The 20,952-nt window shown below is 41.8% G+C and overlaps 1 long non-coding RNA gene across 2 annotated transcripts in view; it reads left to right on the forward strand.

Annotated features, from left to right (window-relative positions):
* LOC106886590 overlaps nucleotides 1–17,331 on the forward strand; it is a 51,331-nt gene extending 34,000 nt beyond the window's left edge. Inside the window, exons 4-6 of one of the 2 annotated variants that reach the window (XR_001411690.1) lie at nucleotides 12,423–12,534; nucleotides 16,181–16,300; nucleotides 17,181–17,331. This is a non-coding gene — a long non-coding RNA (uncharacterized LOC106886590). The remainder of the gene's footprint in view (nucleotides 1–12,422; nucleotides 12,535–16,180; nucleotides 16,301–17,180) is intronic. The other variant, XR_001411688.1, reaches the window with a different exon arrangement.
* The last annotated feature ends 3,621 nt before the right edge of the window (nucleotides 17,332–20,952 follow it).

The following is a 20,952-nucleotide window of genomic DNA, read 5'->3' on the forward strand; positions in this document are numbered from 1 at the left end:
TGCACCCAATTTTTTAGCGGGAAGCAGGGCTTTGTAAAGCACATATTTCTATTGCAACAATACTTGGCCTTCCAGCTTAGCTCTTCCCTTTCTTCAAACGTAAAGGACATTGGGAATGTTAAAATGTGGGGGAAGGGAGCTCTCCACAGAAAATACTTCAGGGGACTCAGCCATGTGGATTGAACTTTACCTGGAAGCTGCATTAAACTTTTCCAAGGCCTCTGGTGTTCAAAAAATGTAGGATGCTGTCACATTGATTAAATATCTGGGTCTTGACAGAAGGTCCATCAGCTGTAACTTTGAAGGCCACAGATATGATGATGGAAGTATAAAAGCAGCCCACGGACCTGTGAATGGCAATGCATTACTTTAAAAAGATTGATATATTGTCACAGTAACACCTACCAGTAAGAGGAACTAATCTGCCAGAGGTTTCTCAGCATCCAGTTATCGAGTTGCTCCTACAGTGACTCTTGCCAACGATACTGAGTTATGTGGCTATAGGCACCCTGTAATGTGTTTCTTCCCAGCCCATACAGAGCAATGTATAGATAATTGCTTTCAGCAGCTCACACTGCTGTCAATTAGTGGAAATTTTATTGAAAACTACAGGGTTGCTATGGTTGCACCCAAAATTGGGAACTGAGAGTCTACGAACGGGGTGCTAAGGAAAGTCTTATAATTAATTCCAGTGTCACTTTTGTCTTGATTGCTTAAGCGTGACCTCTTATAAATAAATATTATATTCTCTAGAAATGAAGTTGGTGTGCAGTGTAGTCCAATAGATAGCAAAACTGGGCTGATCATTTGAAAGCTACGCTTCTATGACCTGCATTGGCCTGGGCTCACCAACTGACCTGGGGGAAGTGGAGAGTTCGGAGGTTTTTACCTATTTATAAAAAGAAGCCCATTTTGTAGCTGACTTTGCCCAGGAAAGCTGCTGGAGGCTGAGTTGTTTCCTAGGAGTGAAACTCCACAAGTCTCTTGGCATGATCAGGAGAGCTCAGACACTCCTGGTTAAAAAGCTTTTCACCAGTAACTGAAGACCCTTGACCCCTGGTTGAGTAGCAGAACATGTACCTGGTGCTCACCAGCAGCACTACAAAGGAGCCAGTAAGTTATTCAGTGATTCTGCATAAAACCAGTTCCACAGTACCTTGTTTCCAGCAGGGATGTGAGCTGATCCATGTCCCTTATGTCATGCCTGATAAGAACAAGTACAGTCCATTTTGATATCTCCACTGGCATGGAGAGGAATTAACCACTGGGTAGAAACAGCTTTACGTATGAGGCTAATAGGAGAGAGGGGCTTACCTGGTCACAGCTTCAGAGTGCTTTAGAGTCTATTTTAATTAATTCCAGCAGTTTAAACACAGAGCCAAATGCCATAAAAAGTATCTCTGAAAACCTGCAGGCATAAAGACTGGAAAAGCTATTAGCTTCATCATTTCTAAAGAGGAAACCTGCACATTTATGTACAGTTATGTTTAATAACATCCCAGAGAGCTGTTGGGCAGCAGGATAACACCAGACCAATTCAGCAAAAAGGAATATCAGCAATCGGTCTGTTGTTCTCATCCAGCTGTAGCATTTCCTAGAACCCAAGATTCTGGAACTTAAAGGTAGGGACAAGAGTAACAAATACATACTGCTTATATAGTGCTGTAGATTACATGTTAAACATGTTGCCTATATCTTCCTTGAAAAGTGACCACAACATCCAGGAAACAGCTTTGAAAGACATGAGGAAAGCTGAACTAGACATCAAGTAATATGTATTTGTATGCAATAAAAGCAGTATTTCCTGGACCCTGCTGAATGTCTCTTTCCTGAGCATCTTCAAAGAACTTGGTACTCTAAAGCCAACTCAACTGCATGCGAGACCAGCAGTGACAGACAAGGCTCCTTGTGTAGCTTTGCACCATCAGAGTTAAACTGCCTTCTGGCATCTGTCTTATCTTCCACACTTCGTGGCAGGATGTATCATAGAATCATAGATTCATACAATACCAGGACCTTAAAGATCATCCGGTCCAACTTTTCTTGACAAAAGCACAGTTTCTACAAGGTGGTCCAGCCTTCTGTGTTTCTAAAGTTGCTGAGCCACTGGGCCTCTGGAGCAACTACAGTGAGTACCAGCCCCTGTCTGTGCTATGGGGCAAGCACGTTGCAAGAGACTGTCACTGCCCCAGATGTAACATCCTAAGGAATGCAAGTGGGGAAACAAAGCAGATTTGCAGAAGCTTGTGTATGGCTATTAGTGCAATATTAAACCACCTGGTAATTATAGAATCAAAGAATGGTTCAGGTTGAAAGGGACCTTAAAGATCATCAGGTTCCAACCCCCCTGCCCTGGGCAGGGACACCTCCCACCAGAACAGGTTGTTCAAAGCCCCATCCTATCTAATTACTATAGGTATCACATCCAGGGCTTAGCAGGCCACTCTCTCAGCTGAGCTATTGAATCCCACCACCTCACATCAAGCCCTGGTCCCTCAAAAGCAAGTTACTATACCCTAGTGCATCTAATTTTACAGCAGAGGAAAAATGATCAGTGTCGTTTCACCTCCCTTTCACATCAGCTATGCTTTGGGATGGGAAGGCCATGCAACCTTCAGGTTGCTTTCCCCATCAGAAATGCTGGGTCACTAGAGTTGCCCTTCTCCCTCATTCCATTTAATGTAGGAGGAAAAATGATCAGTGTCATTTCACCTTCCTTTCACATCAGCTATGCTTTGTGATGGGAAGGCCATGCAACCTTCAGGTGGATTCAGGATGCTTTCCCCGTCAGAAATGCTGGGTCACTAGGGTTGCCCTTCTCCCTCATTCCATTTAATGTAGTTATTCCTCTTCTAGAGCAGACACCCCTCAAGGCACCACATGCTTCAAGTCAGCGTAAGATGGTTCACGGAGCCGTGGCCTCACAGAGGTTTCCAGCAGTTTGCATGAGTAGAAAGAACCCAGAGGAGAAACCAGATCCTGGAGACTTGTACACTCCTTCCTCTCTTCCACTCCTTCCTCAAACCCTGGAATATTTTCTGCAGCTAAAAGGTCTTGCTAAATATTTAGTTGTCATCAGTTCTCCTCTCATCCACGTCCTCAAACTTTTTAATGCTGCAGGAATAAGAGATTGTTTCACTACCTACAGAAAATGATGACATAATAGCTGTACTGTAGAAAACTCTCAAATATACGGATATTTCAATTTATTTTAAGTGTTCCATCTGGAATATCATGGTGCACTATTTACTGCTGTTCCTATATTTAAAACTGATAGGCTACACTTATAGCAGCTGTTAAGATAATAACCAATGGGGGACAGATTGATATATAACTTAATATGCCAGCCTTTCAAAAGCTCTTAAAATAGTTCAAGCCCATTTCAGCTTCAAGGTTTACATATGCACAGCCTTACAATTTGTAAGGCGAAAATCCCTTATGACTTACTGAGCCTTTAAAACCCAAGGTATCACCTGAGACAGTGTCCCACCTAGGAATACTGTGTTTGCCTAATATGCTGATGGGTTGCCTTTAAAAATCTAACAAAACATGAGTTCCACGTATGCTTTTCCCATCAGATCTAATATTATTCCTCCTTTCCCTATTCTCTTCTCCCCCTTTAACTCTGAACAGTTAGGCTTCATTGTTGAGATTTATTTTTCACTCATACTGAAAACGTGCTGAGTTAAAGTCGGCACAGAAACACAGACCAAGACCCATGATTTCCACCTCAAAATGTATAATTCTGCATTATTCTCTCAGGGCACTAGCCTCCTCTCACAAACCAAACATGAGGCAAAAATGTCATGCTGTTATGAACTAGATGAAAAACAGACTGGCATGTAGATACAGATTTCTTGCCCAGAAAACACCTGGAGTCATCTTTGCCTCTGGTCCATGCTACCAGGACCTCAACAAAGGCGCAGAGAAGTAGCAGTAAGGAAATCCACCACCACCACCTTTTTCTATGACAGCTGATGCTCCAGCAACAAGCACGAGACATTAAATGGTAGAAACGGAAATAGGTTTGATCTTAGGAAAAATCTGATCAGATCAATTTTATTGTATCAGGAGGTTTCAAAGAACAAATTAGCTAAGCACTGACTTGCCATCACTGCCACCTGCACTCCATGGCTTCAGCATCACCAGTCCTGTTTGGGGACAGGGGTCTGACTACCTGGCCTTTTGAATTCTCTCTCTCCTGTTATCACGAGTATCCAGAAAATACTCATGTGATGGGGAATTTAACCCATTAATGCATGATAATCTCAAAATGTATAATTCTGCGTTATTCTCTCAGGGCACTAGTCTCCTCTCACAAACCAAACATGGGGCAAAAATGTCATGCTGTTATGAACTAGATGAAAAACAGACTGGCATGTAGATACAGATTTCTTGCCCAGAAGACACCTGGAGTCATCTTTGCCTCTGGTCCATGCTACCAGGACCTCAACAAAGGCGCAGAGAAGTAGCAGTAAGGAAATCCACCACCACCACCTTTTTCTATGACAGCTGATGCTCCAGCAACAAGCACGAGACATTAAATGGTAGAAACGGAAATAGGTTTGATCTTAGGAAAAATCTGATCAGATCAATTTTATTGTATCAGGAGGTTTCAAAGAACAAATTAGCTAAGCACTGACTTGCCATCACTGCCACCTGCACTCCATGGCTTCAGCATCACCAGTCCTGTTTGGGGACAGGGGTCTGACTACCTGGCCTTTTGAATTCTCTCTCTCCTGTTATCACGAGTATCCAGAAAATACTCATGTGATGGGGAATTTAACCCATTAATGCATGATAAGGTGAAATGGAAAACCGGAGAAGATCAGATACTTGAAGGTAACAGTCCATCCATACTTTCTTACCCCAGGGTTCCCTCCTCTACCATTGCTCATCACTTAGTTCATCCCCCCCATTTCCTTCACCCACAATATCTGATTTTCAGATGCTCTGGTCACTGCCTTTGCCGCTCAGCCGACACCCAACACTCAGAGCTTCTGATGAGATTGGCTTAAATGGAATTTACTTCTCTGGTGATGAAACCGAGAGCAGATTTTTCAGCCCCTTCTCTCTCACACCCTCTTGTTCTCACCACTCATCCCCCTCCTGCTTTAGGGTGCTCTCATGTGATAAGGTGCTATACACAGTTAGTCTGAGCTGCGGTTTTAGAGTTATTAGTGAGAGCGAGCTAACACATGTGCGCTGTGCGTACATATTTTATTATTACCTTTCCAGCACTGTCAGGTCTGTCAAAGAAAGTATGGCTTTATTTTACAGTTTTTCCCTTATATTTAATGTTTTACACCTCAGGAATGTTTTATAAGTAGGGCATAAGTTGTAGGAGCAATTGAATTCAAATCAGATACACAGTCTAACTCCAAGTCCCCTATTAACTTTTTCATCTCCCTGCAGAAGTTGTTTCTGTCCATATTTTTATTTCAGCTGGGCTGAGTGGGAGAAAGAACTCTAAGGGAGGTCTTAGCAGATGGTTGTCACAAACTGCATACGGCAATTGAGAATTAGTGTGCAAGCATATGCAACCTGGTACAGTATGAAACATTCCAGCATATGAACACTGAAGTAAATCAAGCTTGGACAGGATTTTTTTTTATTTTTTTTTTATTATGAAAATTAGAATTTAGTTTCTCTTTTCATCTGCACATATGGATCTCAGGTTTTCGCAACATATGGGGCCAAACTCTGGACTTAAGTGTGAGTCCTTGGAAATCTAGGTAGTTAAACTTAGTGAGAATTTGGTTCACTAAGTTCAGTGTTAAAATAAAACACACACAAATACAAACACAGCCATTGTGTGTATGTATATATCTATATGTATGTATATACATGAATATATAAACCACCTAATTTTATCTTCATCATTCTCCCTGGTCCACACACTGTCTAAATAATCTCTGAGAGAAACCTACATAAGAAAAGGACGGGGAAGAAAGGTGGTTCTGAAAAATTATAACTTGGGTACATGTGTTGTTCGGTTTATTTTTCCTTTAGAGAAGCAGCACCTTTTCTGGAAAAAAAGACTGGAACAGGAAAAATATCGAGTCGGGGAGCAAACACCCTTTTGTAGGTCATGCTTTCCACAAGCAGGAGGAAGGGTTTTGATCCTCTGCCTTGAGATACAGCGACGTTTGAGCAGGTCTGTGCCTGAGGAGGGGTTCAGGTAACATCTGCTCCCCTGCGCCCTGCTTTCCAGGCTGCGGCGACGTTTGAGCGGGTCTGTGCCTGAGGAGTGGTTCAGGTAGCATCTGCTCCCCTGCGCCCTGCTTTCCAGGCTGCAGGAATGACACCCATCCAGGCTGGTGTCACCCACCTCCCCTCTTCTCCCTTCCTCCTGTCCTCCTCATGCTCGGGGTGCGGAGCGAGGGAGCAGGGAAGGGATTTTGGGAGCAGATCTCGCTCCTGGAAAACACGCCTCGATGCTTTCTTAACCTTCCCGCTTGCCCTTCTCGCTAAGTTATGGCAGAAAAATAGAACTGAGATGGAGAGAGAGGAAAAGAATGCACATACTGGCACACGAGGAAATACTGAATTACATATTGGTCGACCAAAACACAAATCAACTCAAAACTACAGGAGTCCACCAACATGCACATAAATCATTTATAACGATAATCCAAGGCGAGGTCCAAATCTCATTAAAGTATATGAATCCTTAATCTATTTTGGCAAAAAAGAGCCAATACACATTTTTTCTTTTTATCATAAATTACAGTTCTGTGGCACTGTGCAAATATTACCAAGCTGTAAGACAGCTGTGCTCCATTAAAATGTGTAATGGTCGCTGATTTCTTACAGCACATGGTCATCAGGCTGAATCTACAGCCAGTAATTAGGAAGATGAAATGTTTAATTGTGCCTTAATTTTGATAAAATTTATCTGTCACACATCCCGTAGTCAAGCAGTATGCTCACAAATCAATGTCATCAGGCCCGAGCAAGAGCTGAAGCACCACACTCTTGTTCCTGACAGATTCATTTGAATATCAAACTGCTCCGGATGAGCCACCAGACCAGCAAAACAAGGAAAAACTTTCCTGATGAGCACAGCTCCGGTGACATATGTCCCACCACCCGGGCGAAAAGACACAGAGGTCAAAGCAAAAAGCAGGTAGTTGCCTTTCATCTCTCTCCTTGCTGTGCCCACCTTAAAGTTTTTAAAAAAACAAAAAACTTAACTTATCGACTACATAATCAAGCCTCAAAGGTTGGGAGGTGGTGGGGTCAGGCAGTGGTTTGTGTTGCTTCTTTCCTCCCCCCCACCTCTTATTTGTTCTCCTGCTGAAAAAACCATGTGAGGCAAAGCCAGCGTCCATTGTGTAGGCGAGAGGCAATCACTCACTTCCCTGCTGGCAGTACAGCAGTGCACATTACAGCAACCAGTCATGTGCAGATTATTACCACACATATGCATTATTATTTTTTTTTCCTTTTTCTTTTTTTTTTTTTTTTACACCACAGTCCACATGGCGTGTCAAAATGGTAGAGCGCTGCGTGAACGCTGCTCAGTTCCATTTTTTAAAAAACATCTAAATATGGGTGGTCCACACACTGTCTAAATAACCTGTGAGAGAAACCTACATAAGAAAAGAACGGGGAAGAAAGGTGGTTCTGAAAAATTATAACTTGGGTACATGTGTTGTTCGGTTTATTTTTCCTTTAGAGAAGCAGCACCTTTTCTGGAAAAAAAGACTGGAACAGGAAAAATATCGAGTCGGGGAGCAAACACCCTTTTGTAGGTCATGCTTTCCACAAGCAGGAGGAAGGGTTTTGATCCTCTGCCTTGAGATACGGCGACGTTTGAGCGGGTCTGTGCCTGAGGAGTGGTTCAGGTAGCATCTGCTCCCCTGCGCCCTGCTTTCCAGGCTGCAGGAATGACACCCATCCAGGCTGGTGTCACCCACCTCCCCTCTTCTCCCTTCCTCCTGTCCTCCTCATGCTCGGGGTGCGGAGCGAGGGAGCAGGGAAGGGATTTTGGGAGCAGATCTCGCTCCTGGAAAACACGCCTCGATGCTTTCTTAACCTTCCCGCTTGCCCTTCTCGCTAAGTTATGGCAGAAAAATAGAACTGAGATGGAGAGAGAGGAAAAGAATGCACATACTGGCACACGAGGAAATACTGAATTACATATTGGTCGACCAAAACACAAATCAACTCAAAACTACAGGAGTCCACCAACATGCACATAAATCATTTATAACGATAATCCAAGGCGAGGTCCAAATCTCATTAAAGTATATGAATCCTTAATCTATTTTGGCAAAAAAGAGCCAATACACATTTTTTCTTTTTATCATAAATTACAGTTCTGTGGCACTGTGCAAATATTACCAAGCTGTAAGACAGCTGTGCTCCATTAAAATGTGTAATGGTCGCTGATTTCTTACAGCACATGGTCATCAGGCTGAATCTACAGCCAGTAATTAGGAAGATGAAATGTTTAATTGTGCCTTAATTTTGATAAAATTTATCTGTCACACATCCCGTAGTCAAGCAGTATGCTCACAAATCAATGTCATCAGGCCCGAGCAAGAGCTGAAGCACCACACTCTTGTTCCTGACAGATTCATTTGAATATCAAACTGCTCCGGATGAGCCACCAGACCAGCAAAACAAGGAAAAACTTTCCTGATGAGCACAGCTCCGGTGACATATGTCCCACCACCCGGGCGAAAAGACACAGAGGTCAAAGCAAAAAGCAGGTAGTTGCCTTTCATCTCTCTCCTTGCTGTGCCCACCTTAAAGTTTTTAAAAAAACAAAAAACTTAACTTATCGACTACATAATCAAGCCTCAAAGGTTGGGAGGTGGTGGGGTCAGGCAGTGGTTTGTGTTGCTTCTTTCCTCCCCCCCACCTCTTATTTGTTCTCCTGCTGAAAAAACCATGTGAGGCAAAGCCAGCGTCCATTGTGTAGGCGAGAGGCAATCACTCACTTCCCTGCTGGCAGTACAGCAGTGCACATTACAGCAACCAGTCATGTGCAGATTATTACCACACATATGCATTATTATTTTTTTTTCCTTTTTCTTTTTTTTTTTTTTTTTACACCACAGTCCACATGGCGTGTCAAAATGGTAGAGCGCTGCGTGAACGCTGCTCAGTTCCATTTTTTAAAAAACATCTAAATATGGGACCCATTTTGTTCTTGAATGATTTTTTTTTTTTTTTTTAAATCTTTTTTTCTCTCTCCCTTTGAATCAGACTAACGGGAAGGGTACCCAAGATAGACCAACTACTTCACCATGATGGTGGGCACACTGGCCTCTGCTCAAAAATGCTTCTTAATTGTTTTTCAAAGAGCCATTGTTGATATTGCCCATCTGTCCTACTGGAAGATACAGTTGTAGTATAATAGCACCCCAACTACAGGGACTGAGCCCAGCAGTGCTGGATTAATGAACATAAGCCTTCCCCTGCTTGAGCAAAAAGTGCCCATAACTTCAGCTTCAGATGCTGTAGCTGACCCAGAAGCTACAGTGTCTGGTCCAGATACATACATGGTCCAGATAGACTCAGAGAAGGAAGGGTGACATTGGTCTTCCTGTATGTTACAGTGCAAGAGAAGCTACATAGGCACTTTGGTGGCAAGAGTGAGAGAATTTATTATCACCTCCCTTTTTTTGGAGCAATGCCGCAACCAAGCCTCAGGTACCATATAATTTTGGGGTTGCACTGTGTGTCCATTGGACCAAACATTCTGCTGTTGGGAATCTGGTTTCCCCTTTGCACCTAAGAAAGGATGAGTCTCTCTGTGTCCCAGCAGAGAGCAAGAGTCTTGGGTTTTTTCCCCTAAATTAGACCCCTCTGCACACAGCCATGTATTCTTCAGACAGCTGTAAACAGGAGATTATCGAAAAAGTGGGAAAAAGGCAGCTTTGGTAGAGTCTGCAATTCTTAAAGCCAATTCAGAGAGACAAAAGCTTCAGACCACATTCAGTCTGCTGTTAAGACAGGAGACTGCATATACTGTGTTGCTTACAAGTCTTGTTTTCTTTAAAAAACAGCCAGGTGTCCATCCTCATTCTTTTAAATCTGAAAGCAGGTTTTGATAACCCTCCCCATGAGATCCTGTTAACCTACCAGCTGATTATAGTGCTTTTGCAGTTTTTCTACCATTCCTAGTCTAGTTCCAGAAGATCCTCTGGAATGATTAATCAAAGGCCACTATTAGGATTGTCCCATGAAATCCCATACTACCTCTATCTGCTTTACCTTCACATACCTTGATTTTCAACAGTCTAAATAGATAAAGGACCAGAAAGTTATCATCCCTGCAATAGCAGTCATAATTAACTCTATGAATATGCTTATGTCTTGTTCGTAATAATCTTGCTGTTGCTTTTTGGCTGTGAATATAAAATGTGTATTTCTTATCTATGACCTGTCTGAGACTGCCCCAGTCTTAACATGAAGCATGTAATTTATCTGAAATTAGTTATTTTACCTCCATTCTAGAGTTCTCTCATTCTATTCCACAATCAGATGCCAGCTTTAGCAAATGTTGGAGGATCACAGGCCTGGATTCCTAACATCTCATATAAAATTGTGATTTAATTTTCCAATCAAATATTAGGTAATCATATTTACAGTCAAAAAAATAGTGAAGTTCTTTGAAAATCAGTTAGCTCCTCTGAACAGGTCAGTTTTTGGGGTTTCTCCCCAATTTAGAAGCATGCATTTACAGATAGATATTAACAATGTCTTGCAGAGACAATTATCTGCTATCACCCAGCCCTTTGTATGTTCCAGATTACATTATCATAACACCCTAAACAGGACTACATGCTAAACTGGCCACAGAAACTGGACCTATGGCAGAATTGCCACTTGCTCTCCACCACACAGCTCTAGCACTGTGCCATGGCCAGCACACCCTGACCATGGGCTTGATTGTTTTGACTTCACAGCACTAAAAGGTTTAAAGCCCACCTCCTTGAGAGGGCTTTCCATGATGCATGTCTTGCTGTGAACAGCAGGAATTTATTTATTTATCTGTGATTTATTCTTTATTTTGAGTTTCTCTCTTGGATGATGTTGACACAGGATAATCTGCTCACCTTCCCATCCTGGTTCTTGGTGAGATGCTGCTTGTAATGTACAGAGAGTGTTATAATGTAAAAAGAATTGCTATGATTTATGCTTAATTGCCACACTTAAGGTTTCTCTTGAGTCTGTGGATTAGGACTGCTTACATCAAATAAAAAGCTCCCCTTTTAAAAATCTACTTAGATATTGAGTTTTCAAAATCTTGAACAAGTATCATGGGTGGCAAAAAGGCATAAAACCACCTGATGATGTTATCTTTGTCAAAAAGTCTTGCAATTCTGTCCACAAAACCAACTGAGTTATACAATCTAGCTAAGCTCACCAGTTCCTTCTATCCTGGATAAAAATATAAGGACAAAAATGCTGATTTTGTGCTTCTAACCTGTTAGAAAATTTTGACACAAACAACAAGAATGTACCAAAAGAGTCATTTGGTGTAAAAATCCTTAAATAGATACACGGCATTCTTAACAACGGAGGAAATTATGAACTCCACCATCTTGTCTTCTCTGATTATATTATTACTGTTATGCATCATCTGGACATACCCCTATGCCCCACGACAGAGCACTCTTAACAAATATTAGTTTGGAGTAAATGTGAGACCTTCAATTGTAGGTGCGGGAAAGGCAGGCAGGAGAGATTTCATCCCAGCTTTTAGTTTATCAGCCTCTTCAGAAATGCTCTTCCTTTCCTTCATCCCCTCTTCAATTTCACAACAAGGCTGGAGGCTATCGTAAAAAAGATTTCATGTCTTTTTCAAATAATTTTTCAGTTTTGTTCAGTTTTGTTCCAGTTCTTTGATGTTAATGAGATTACAGATTTTAACAGTGATTATGACAGTGTTAGCAGCCTGTAATCTGTCAAATCCCTCGGAAGTCTGTTTTAGCTAAGGTTTCTTATATAATTGTCTGGTTTAGTTATTTACTTACTTAATTATATGAACTTAGTGTCTTCTTGTAATATCTCAAGAGATAAAGCTTGCAATCAAAATATTTTCGATTAGCAATCTAAATTTCAAGACCTTTGAGGTGGTCAAGCATAAAGCTATAAACCCCTTTGAGGTCGTCAAACACGCAGGTAACTCTGCTGATACAACTAGTTTGGGGTCCTCCTCTTTTGGGGTTGTTTTTTATTCCCCCAGACAATCCACAGCAGGGGGCTTGGTGGGGGACATTTTCAACACGTACAAAGTCTGTTGTGGTTTCTTCACGGAGTTTCTAGATCCACCTAAATGATCTGTAGCTGGCACCTCAGTGTAGCATGTTCACACACGAGCAGGAATCTCAGCACTTGCACTAAATGTTTCATTGTCTGAGGAGTGACAAAGACTTTTTATTATTTATTTACTTATTTAGATTAGAGCAGCTACCTGCACTGATAATGAAAAATGGGTGCCTGCCACAGACGGCTCACAGCCTGGATTTCTGAAGAGACAAAACAGATGATGGAAAGAGACAAATAGCGTGGGTAAGTGAGCAAATGAAAGAATAAAAATGTTTTGCCACGTAAAAAACAGACTCCTCTCCCTCTGCTTAGTCATTGTCAACTGGCATTCTTCTTTTGACACCCTTGTTAAAAACTAATTGTAAAGATGAAATTACAGGAGCATACGATGGCAGATTTCTGGATTTAGACAGATTTTCCCCAAGCGTAACGAGTGCTGATAAGAAGATGGTAACAATGTTCTTGGTCAAAATCTCTGGATTTTTTAAGGCAATATCAACACTTTCACCCCAATACTCTGCGATAATCTTTCCAAACCCCAAAGGGTGAATTCCTTCTGATAACTTCCAATTAAAAGCAAAGTGCTCTATAACCATAAATTTGATCATTCCACAATTCAATGAAGTTCAAAGCTAATTTCTCTACCTATTCCTTCACATCATTCTAGTTCAGTTTTGGTTTGCAAAGGGAAAAATCAATGTGAAAAGCATCAAATACAGATTTGAACACCTCATATTGCAGGGGGCTGGTTTGGGTTAATCTGTGTCCACCAATCTTGCTTGCACATTATGGGTCTTCCCTCTGTCTTTTACTCCGAACTTTATAACTGACAGAATATGACAAGACTCCCATTCCCATGGGGAGCTCCTTTAAGGTCAATGAAGTGCCAGTGGACACAGCAAGTGGCCCTAATACCACCAATGGCAGAAGTGTTGCAAGGCTATAAACTCTGTGATGTTAAAAATCAGTGCTCACTAATTTTTTTTTTTTTTGTCTAGAGGGGGTAGGACAATGACACCTTCTCCAAATTAACAATCCGTAATGTAACAACATTATATAAACTTGCATTTCACTTGGCAGCAACTGAACCAAAAAGAGTCATTAGAGTTCACCAAACACACCAAAAAAAGTCTGACAAATTCTGTAAATGAACATTTGAGAGGTCAGAACTATCACAGCCAATATCATGATCTTACTCCAGAACAGTGCATTGTCCTGCTAAAACATCAATGGAAAATAATAAAAAAAAACCCAACTATGAATCTATAAATCCTCACCTTTTGGGGATCTTTTTAACTAGTTTTTGTAAGACCTCAGGAAATCGGTATTAATGGGTTAGTACAGAGAGAACCAAAAGGTATGGGAGTGACTGCAAGCTGTAGAAAATATCCTTTAAAGTGATTTGGAAGGAAAAGAATGTGCCGCTTGCATAACACTCAAATTAGTCATTTTACAATAGCTTTTTCATATGCTTTCTCTACCCACATTCTTTGGTAATTTCTATATATATGAGCACTGGTATTAAGATAACACCTAAAGAAAACTAGTTATAACTCATTTCTTTTTTGTCTGTTAATTTTTACTCATCAGATAGAAGGAATAAAGCAATGTAATTAGAAGACCATGGAGCCCCTAAAAAGAGAAAAGACATTTCAAATTATTTGCAATTAAACAAACAACTTTTGCTGTTTGCAATATCAGCATACAGCATTTCATGTGCTGAACAAATCTAGAAAACATCAACTGCTTTGAGGAAAACCCTTGGAAAAGAAGGATGAAGTCTGTGATATACGTTTTCAACACAAACCGTTCATCCATTTCTATTTGGGATTTATTTCTTAGCACCCTGGTTTAGAAGGCTACAAGCCAATACTTGGTTGTGGTCCAACAACATCCCACATCCCCCAGGCAGATGATCTTACATTGTAATAAATTAATATATTTTAAAACAAAAGCCACACATGAACCCACAAAAAACTCTGCCAAACAAGGGACCATTACTCCTAGGGCAGCATTTGGAGCCTGAGACAGAAAGGTGGATGGAACACTGTTTTTAAAAGAGCGTGCTTAAATTCAGGATTTTCTGGATTATCAGACCTTGGCACAACCCCAAATATCTGAAAGCTGTTTCCTCAGAAAAATGGGCTCCACAGTAGTGACAGTGGGAACAAAGCCTCGTCTCCAGCCTGAGCAACTCTGTGTCTATCTGGACGGTGGCCACAGCAGCGAGTGAGGGGGTGAAAGGAGGAGCGGGAGCAGCCCACGGGTCCCCACTTCAGTGAGCCCGTGGTAGCCCACCTTGGCCGAGGAGGCTCTGCTTGGGCCAGGCAATCTGCCTCTCCGCGGTCGTATGGGCTCCATACCATAACGCCACAAGCTGCCACGCCATCGCCCGCGCTGCTCTTCCACAGAAGCACGTGGCCTCCCTCTGCTCTGCTGTTTTACCCTGATTGCAGAGAGAGGGGGGCTTTGTCCTAGGAAAGGACAAAAAAAAAAAACACCCTCAAACTTATTGGACCATTTGTTACCAGCTGTAAAGCAAGGAGATAAAGGCAGACCTCATGGAAGCAGCTCCGTGGTTTCAATAAAAGGACTTTGAGATTATGCTGTACCTTAAGACAGGTTCAGTGCCTAAATTCTTAAACTGCCCGGCAAATGTGACATTTCCCAACCCAACGGTGCGTTGGGGACTTGCACGTATCGGCCATACAATCAAGGCATTGCTTTCAGGGACTCGTCGTATGTGCAATAATCAAACAATCACGGCATCGCTTTCAGGGACTCGTCGTATGTGCAATAATTGGCTTTTTTTTGTTTGAGCTTCTTGGACCAGAAAAAAAAAAAAAAAAACATAAAAAAAAAACCCCAACCAACAAACCAAGCACCACTTCTCCTGCGCTGACCCTGGGCGCCAGCCATATTGAAGACTGAAGGGTTGTTGGCCTGCGGTGCCGACATACTCCACCTTCACGGGGAGGCCGTGCCCCTCACGCTCCAGCAATGCCAGACGGCGCGGGGATGAGGCGGGCAGGGTCTGGCAGGTGGTGGCACAGGAGGTAGTAAGTGAGAGCAGCGCAGCATAACTAGCCGTAGCCTCGCAGTAGAATAATATCCCCGCGTCCTCCAAACCGGAGGAGTGGGGGTTTTTTTTGTCTTTGACTTTGCTGCCAGTGCCTAAGAAATAGGAGATTGCTGCTTCAAGCATAGAAAGGGCAAATTTGTGGCCCTGCCCATGAGGTGGCCGGTGGTGGCAAGAGGTGTCACCCACCCTGTCCCAACAGGTAGTCCACTGACCTCAAACCAGCATCGTCTTCTCCTCCATATGCAGCCCCAAAGCACTTTATATTCACTCGGTCTACACCCATGAAAGCCAGAAGCTCCCACACAAGGGTCCTTTGTGTGATAAATCCCTTTTTGAACTGGGAAGAGCATCGTGGAATGCTACGTCCTAGGTTGTCTTTGTCTGCTCTTTTAACTCTTTGCAGCAAATAACTCTTTGTTCTCAAAATGTGCCCCTTCTAAGGAACGCAGGGCTGGGGAAGCGAACCAGCAAAAAAAATTGGAATGTGAGAGCAGAGGCAGCCGAGCTCACAAGCACTGGGCCCAAACACAGCCAGACAACTTCACTCTGCAATAAAAGTCCATGAATAATTGATTTCACTAGCTGAAATGAAGATTGGTTTTTGAAAAGCTGTTTTTTGGTACCAAAAATAGAAATAGTCTGGACTGAAAAATGGCACAGTGCAGCATTTTACCAAAATCATCCTCCAAAATGTGTACTAACCCCCCATTTTCCAATGATGAGTATTTCAGCGCCTAACTTTTTGGGGTTTTTTTGGTTGTTGTTTTTGTTTTTATGGTTTTGGTTTTTTGTTTTTGTTTTTTCCAGAAAATCCTTGTCTCTGCCAGCTGGTTTAAGGGGGAGCAAGTCTGAAGCAGGGGTTTGCACTCTGGAGGATCTATCTATACATCTATCTATTCCATCAGTAACCGTGGCTGTGGCTCACAGGTGAGCGTGCCAGAAGGTAGGATTAAGCAAATGGCTCTAAACTTCAGTGACACATATTGTTCTGTTGGATGCATGCCCAAAATCCAAAAGGGAGAGAGTGTGTGTGTGTACACCCATGTGTGTGTGTGTAAAAAATGTTACAAATTCGTCCTCCTGATATTTGCAATCTTTCTGGGAGACTAACAGTAAACAGGGATTATTTGAATTCACCGCAGTTATAGGGAGAATGTAGTCAGGAACTGTGTTTTATGTGTCTTCCAGACCAATTTGGCCTTTCACTTGGCTGAGCATTTGGCCAACACAGTAGTGAGATGCTGAGGTACAAGCAACATGGTCAAAAAATGTACAGGTGCAGTAATAGCACAATGAATGAGACATCCTGTCTACATCAGGTAGCACGAAAGGGCATCAGCCCATGAAGATTTTTAGGCACTTCTATGTACTCTAGCTGAAACAAACAAGGGATCTGAAAGGTCTTTTGTTCTGTAATTTGGCCTCCAGAGCAAAAAGACAAAATTACATTGATTGAAAAAGCTAATTTTTTGGTTGTTCTTGGTGCAAAGAGATCTCCCAGCAAGAGAGTCTGGTCCAGGCACAGGAGGCACAAGTATGCCAGTGGGTGGTCAGCTGGGAGTTTGCCAGAAAACCAATACATGGCCCAGAGGAGCCTGATCCAGAGAAATTATGTTTTGTCCTAAAACACGCTGTTTTCATGGTTGTGCTGCTGATTGATTCCATTTCCATTTGCAAGCCTCCGTTGGTAGCAGCTGTATTGACATTTGCCTTTGAGTTGAGGTTAGCGGCCGCGTGATTCTCTCCTCTCACAGTTAGTACTGAAGCATTCAATGGGAAAGCTCAAGGAATTGTTTTGCACTTTGAGGTAGCAATAAAGGGAAGAGAAGAAGATTAAAGCAGATAACAGAGAAAACCAATGAGACCCAGCCATTTTGGAGAATGAGCCAAATGTGAACAGAGCAGAAAAAAAGGATTTCTACATTTCTTGCACTTTATGCTTCTCCCTTCTGAATCCTTCTGCTGGTAAGTGTCATGCAATATTATCAACTTCTGTGTTACCATGGAGAAAAAGAGATGGGGAGAGAATGAATGCAAAAAGACAATGGTAGAGAACAATTTCTTTCAGAAACAAAAAACAGTGCTTTTAGATACAACATCTGCTTTTGAAGGTACAATGGAATCACTCAAAAAAAGGTCTTTACTTTTAATGGAAAATTAGCACCAAAGAATATTTTTAAATAATACTATAGCAGAAAGGGAATTCTGAAGAAATTCCTTGCAGCTATGGAGTTATATAATTGTGGTTTTGGTCAAACTACACTTCTGTTCTGGGGAAAGGCGCTAAAAAGGCATACAATGATTCTCTGCGTGTTTTGTCTTTAAGAATTCTCAACTAAGCTATTTCAGGTCCTAATTAAACAGACACTGGCCATTTCTTGTTATTTTAAAATGTAATTTCTGCAAATTTAACCTCAGATCTGAAAAAATCAAGTGATATTTGGTCTGGTTTGAGTATCACCACTAACAGAAAAAGGCCTGAAAGGCATATTCTATTCTGTTCTTCATTTACCTCTGTGCAGCCATCTGAAAAAATCAAGTGATATTTGGTCTGGTTTGAGTATCACCACTAACAGAAAAAGGCCTGAAAGGCATATTCTATTCTGTTCTTCATTTACCTCTGTAGGTCCCCACAAAATTCAGATAATCCAGAATGCAAGATACAAGCAAAAGTCCGGTTTGCACTGATACTTGTGCTAATACTTCAGTGAGACCAATCAAGTTGTCCTCTTCTTTTGGCTAAAATACCTATGATTCTGATCCAAAGTTGGCAGAGATTTGGTGAACAAGAAGGTTCTTGATCTAGAATGAAATCAAGCTTTGTGGTGCAGTGAGATTATCAGATCAGAAGCTTATTTCCCATGGAAATCACATCCTCCCTTGTCGGTATTTTTACAAATCTTAGAATAATAGAACTATTTAGGTTGGAAGAGGCCCTTAAGATCACCAAGTCCAACCATAAACGTAACACTGCCAAATTCACCACTAAATCATGTCCCTAAGCCATCTACACATCTCCAGGGATGGTGACTCAACCACTTCACAACACTGCCAAATTCACCCCTAAACCATGTCCCAGGGTTGATGACTCAACCACTTCCCTGGGCAGCCTGTTGCAATGCTTGACAACCCTTTCTGTGAAGATTTTTTTTCCTAATATCAAATCTAAACCTCCCCTGGTGCACCTTGAGGCTGTTTCCTCTCATCCTTTCACTTGTTACTTGGGAGAAGACACTGACACCCACCTCTCTGTGAATTTCTTTCAGTTCCAGAGAGCAAGAAGGTCTCCCCTCAGCCTCCGAACTCCTTTCAGGTAGTTGTAGAGAGGGAGAAGGTCTCCCCTCAGCCTCCTTTTCTCCAGACTAAACAACCCCAGTTCTCTTATCTGCTCCTTCTAAGACTTGTTCTCTAGATCCCTCACCAGCTTCATTGCTCCAGGACCTCAATGTCTTTCTTGTAGTGAAGGGCCCAAAACTGGATGCAATAGTCGAGGTGGGGCCTCACCAACGCTGAGTGCAGTGGGACAGTCACTTCCCTAGTCCTACTGGCCAAGTTATTTCTGATACAAATGTTGGCAAGTACTTGGTAGTTGAGGTGGGGCTTCACCAATGCTGAGTGCAGTGGGACAATCACTTCCCTAGTCCTACTGGCCAAGCTATTTCTGATACAAATGTTGGCAAGTACTTGTATTTGCCACAAATTCTGCACCAATAGCTTTACCTATTTAAAATATTACATTTGGTATAATAACTATTTTATTGGGAAGTAAGTACTGTACATTTGACCAGACCATTTTACTAAGCTTGGGCTCAATGAGTGTACATTGATTATCATGCCACACACTGGAGCTGATAGATCTGGTCTGGTATTTGTTGAAGCACTACATTCATCGGGCAATGAAGCCCTGCAATAAAGAGAAACTAATGGAAGCAATTAGGAAAGAACACCTGTCGGTGGAAGACTGAAACCTCTACGTTGACCATAGCCAGAAATTGCTCCCAATTGTTATTCACAACAATGGAAGGCCTCTGGACTGTGAATGCAGGCGATGATGGACTGCAATAAAATTTGCAAATGAGTTTTCACATTGTCCAATAAAATTCTACGACTTTGTCAATCTGTGTTGACACAGACCAACACATGGCTAAACAATAAAATGATGCAAGAAAAGTGCTAATCGCTATTGTTGGTGAAAAGTATCTTTGCACTTCTGAAGGATCTGGGTCCAGATTTTCCATTGGTCACAAACGGACCTGAGTCTTTTGGTTTTATTGCAATCCCTGGTGGAGGTTTAGTCTTATGAGGCAGGTTAAGTCAGCTAGCGTTCCCTGTTCCACATCCAGGACTGTAACAACAAAGTTATTTGTAAGTCAGCCACAGCAGCAAAGTTGTAAGGAAAATGTCTTTCTGCTCTGCATGGCTTTAGCCAGCCGATGACAGAGATCTGTGCATTTTACTAGGAATATATTTCACTTGTTACCTGAATTGTAGACAGAAACCGTCCACAAATGGAGCAACTTTTGACCTTAAGAACTAGAGGGACTGTTAGAAAGAGATATTGAGGTAAAAACATATGCTTCTCTTCCAGTTCACTGCTGCACAGTAAATATTTGACACACAATCCAATTCCCTGGCTTTCCGTGTGAAAATAGGGAAGCAGGGGAAGGAGATGCAGCAACAGGATTAGAGAGGGAGGAAGGAGTGTGGTGAGAGAAGAAAAAGAGATGCTAAGAGGAGTCAGTTTGCAGTGACATCACTGACTCAGCATGTTGTAATGCACATGAACCATGAAAGACCTCTGAACATCAGATGTCTACATCCTTGAACTGGCCATGGTGCTGTCCAGGGAGAGGTGGGTAGGACTGCCACAAGATTTCCAGTAGAAACCTGTAAAGACAAGCAAATGTTGCTTTTGAAACAGTTATGGCCAAAATCTCACAGAAAAATATACCTCCTAGTTTATAACTGTGGGATTTTTTTAGTATTATTATTAGTCAGTAAAATGTGTATATTGCAATTGTTCCGGAGAGACCAGGCGATTCCCTTTCCTTTAAATATAATTCCCCTCATTGCTGTAATGTAACTAAATGATACTACTTCGTGCCTCCAAACAAGCCCAACCACAACATGAAGGTTTAATCAACAGACTTAATTTAATTCCGTAATGATGAGCTGACTCTCTTCAGGGCCTAATTTTGTGTTGTCTACAGATAGTAGAACCCGATTTTTTGTTGGCGCAACTGTTAACATACAATGAGACACAAATTTGTATATAGAAATTGATTAATTAGAAATCCATTAAAGAAATATAAATTTTAAGAGTAAGTAAAATTAAAGTAACACTGTTTTTGCTTGAGTAGAATCTTGCATCCATAATTTCAATGTACTTTTTAGAGGGCAGATAATTACTACTACATAACATTTTATCTCCTCCCTCTTCTCTCTCTTTTTAATTGTATATTTTTGAGGAACTAGGTATATGAAAAATTTCTGCAGATGTGTTCACAGTCTGAGATATTCCACTGGACCTTCCAATTAAGTAGACAACTTCTTCAAATAGCTTTTACTCAAGATGGTAG

Source organism: Calidris pugnax, unplaced genomic scaffold, assembly GCF_001431845.1.
Source record: "Calidris pugnax isolate Ruff unplaced genomic scaffold, ASM143184v1 scaffold5, whole genome shotgun sequence".
NCBI lineage: Eukaryota > Metazoa > Chordata > Aves > Charadriiformes > Scolopacidae > Calidris > Calidris pugnax.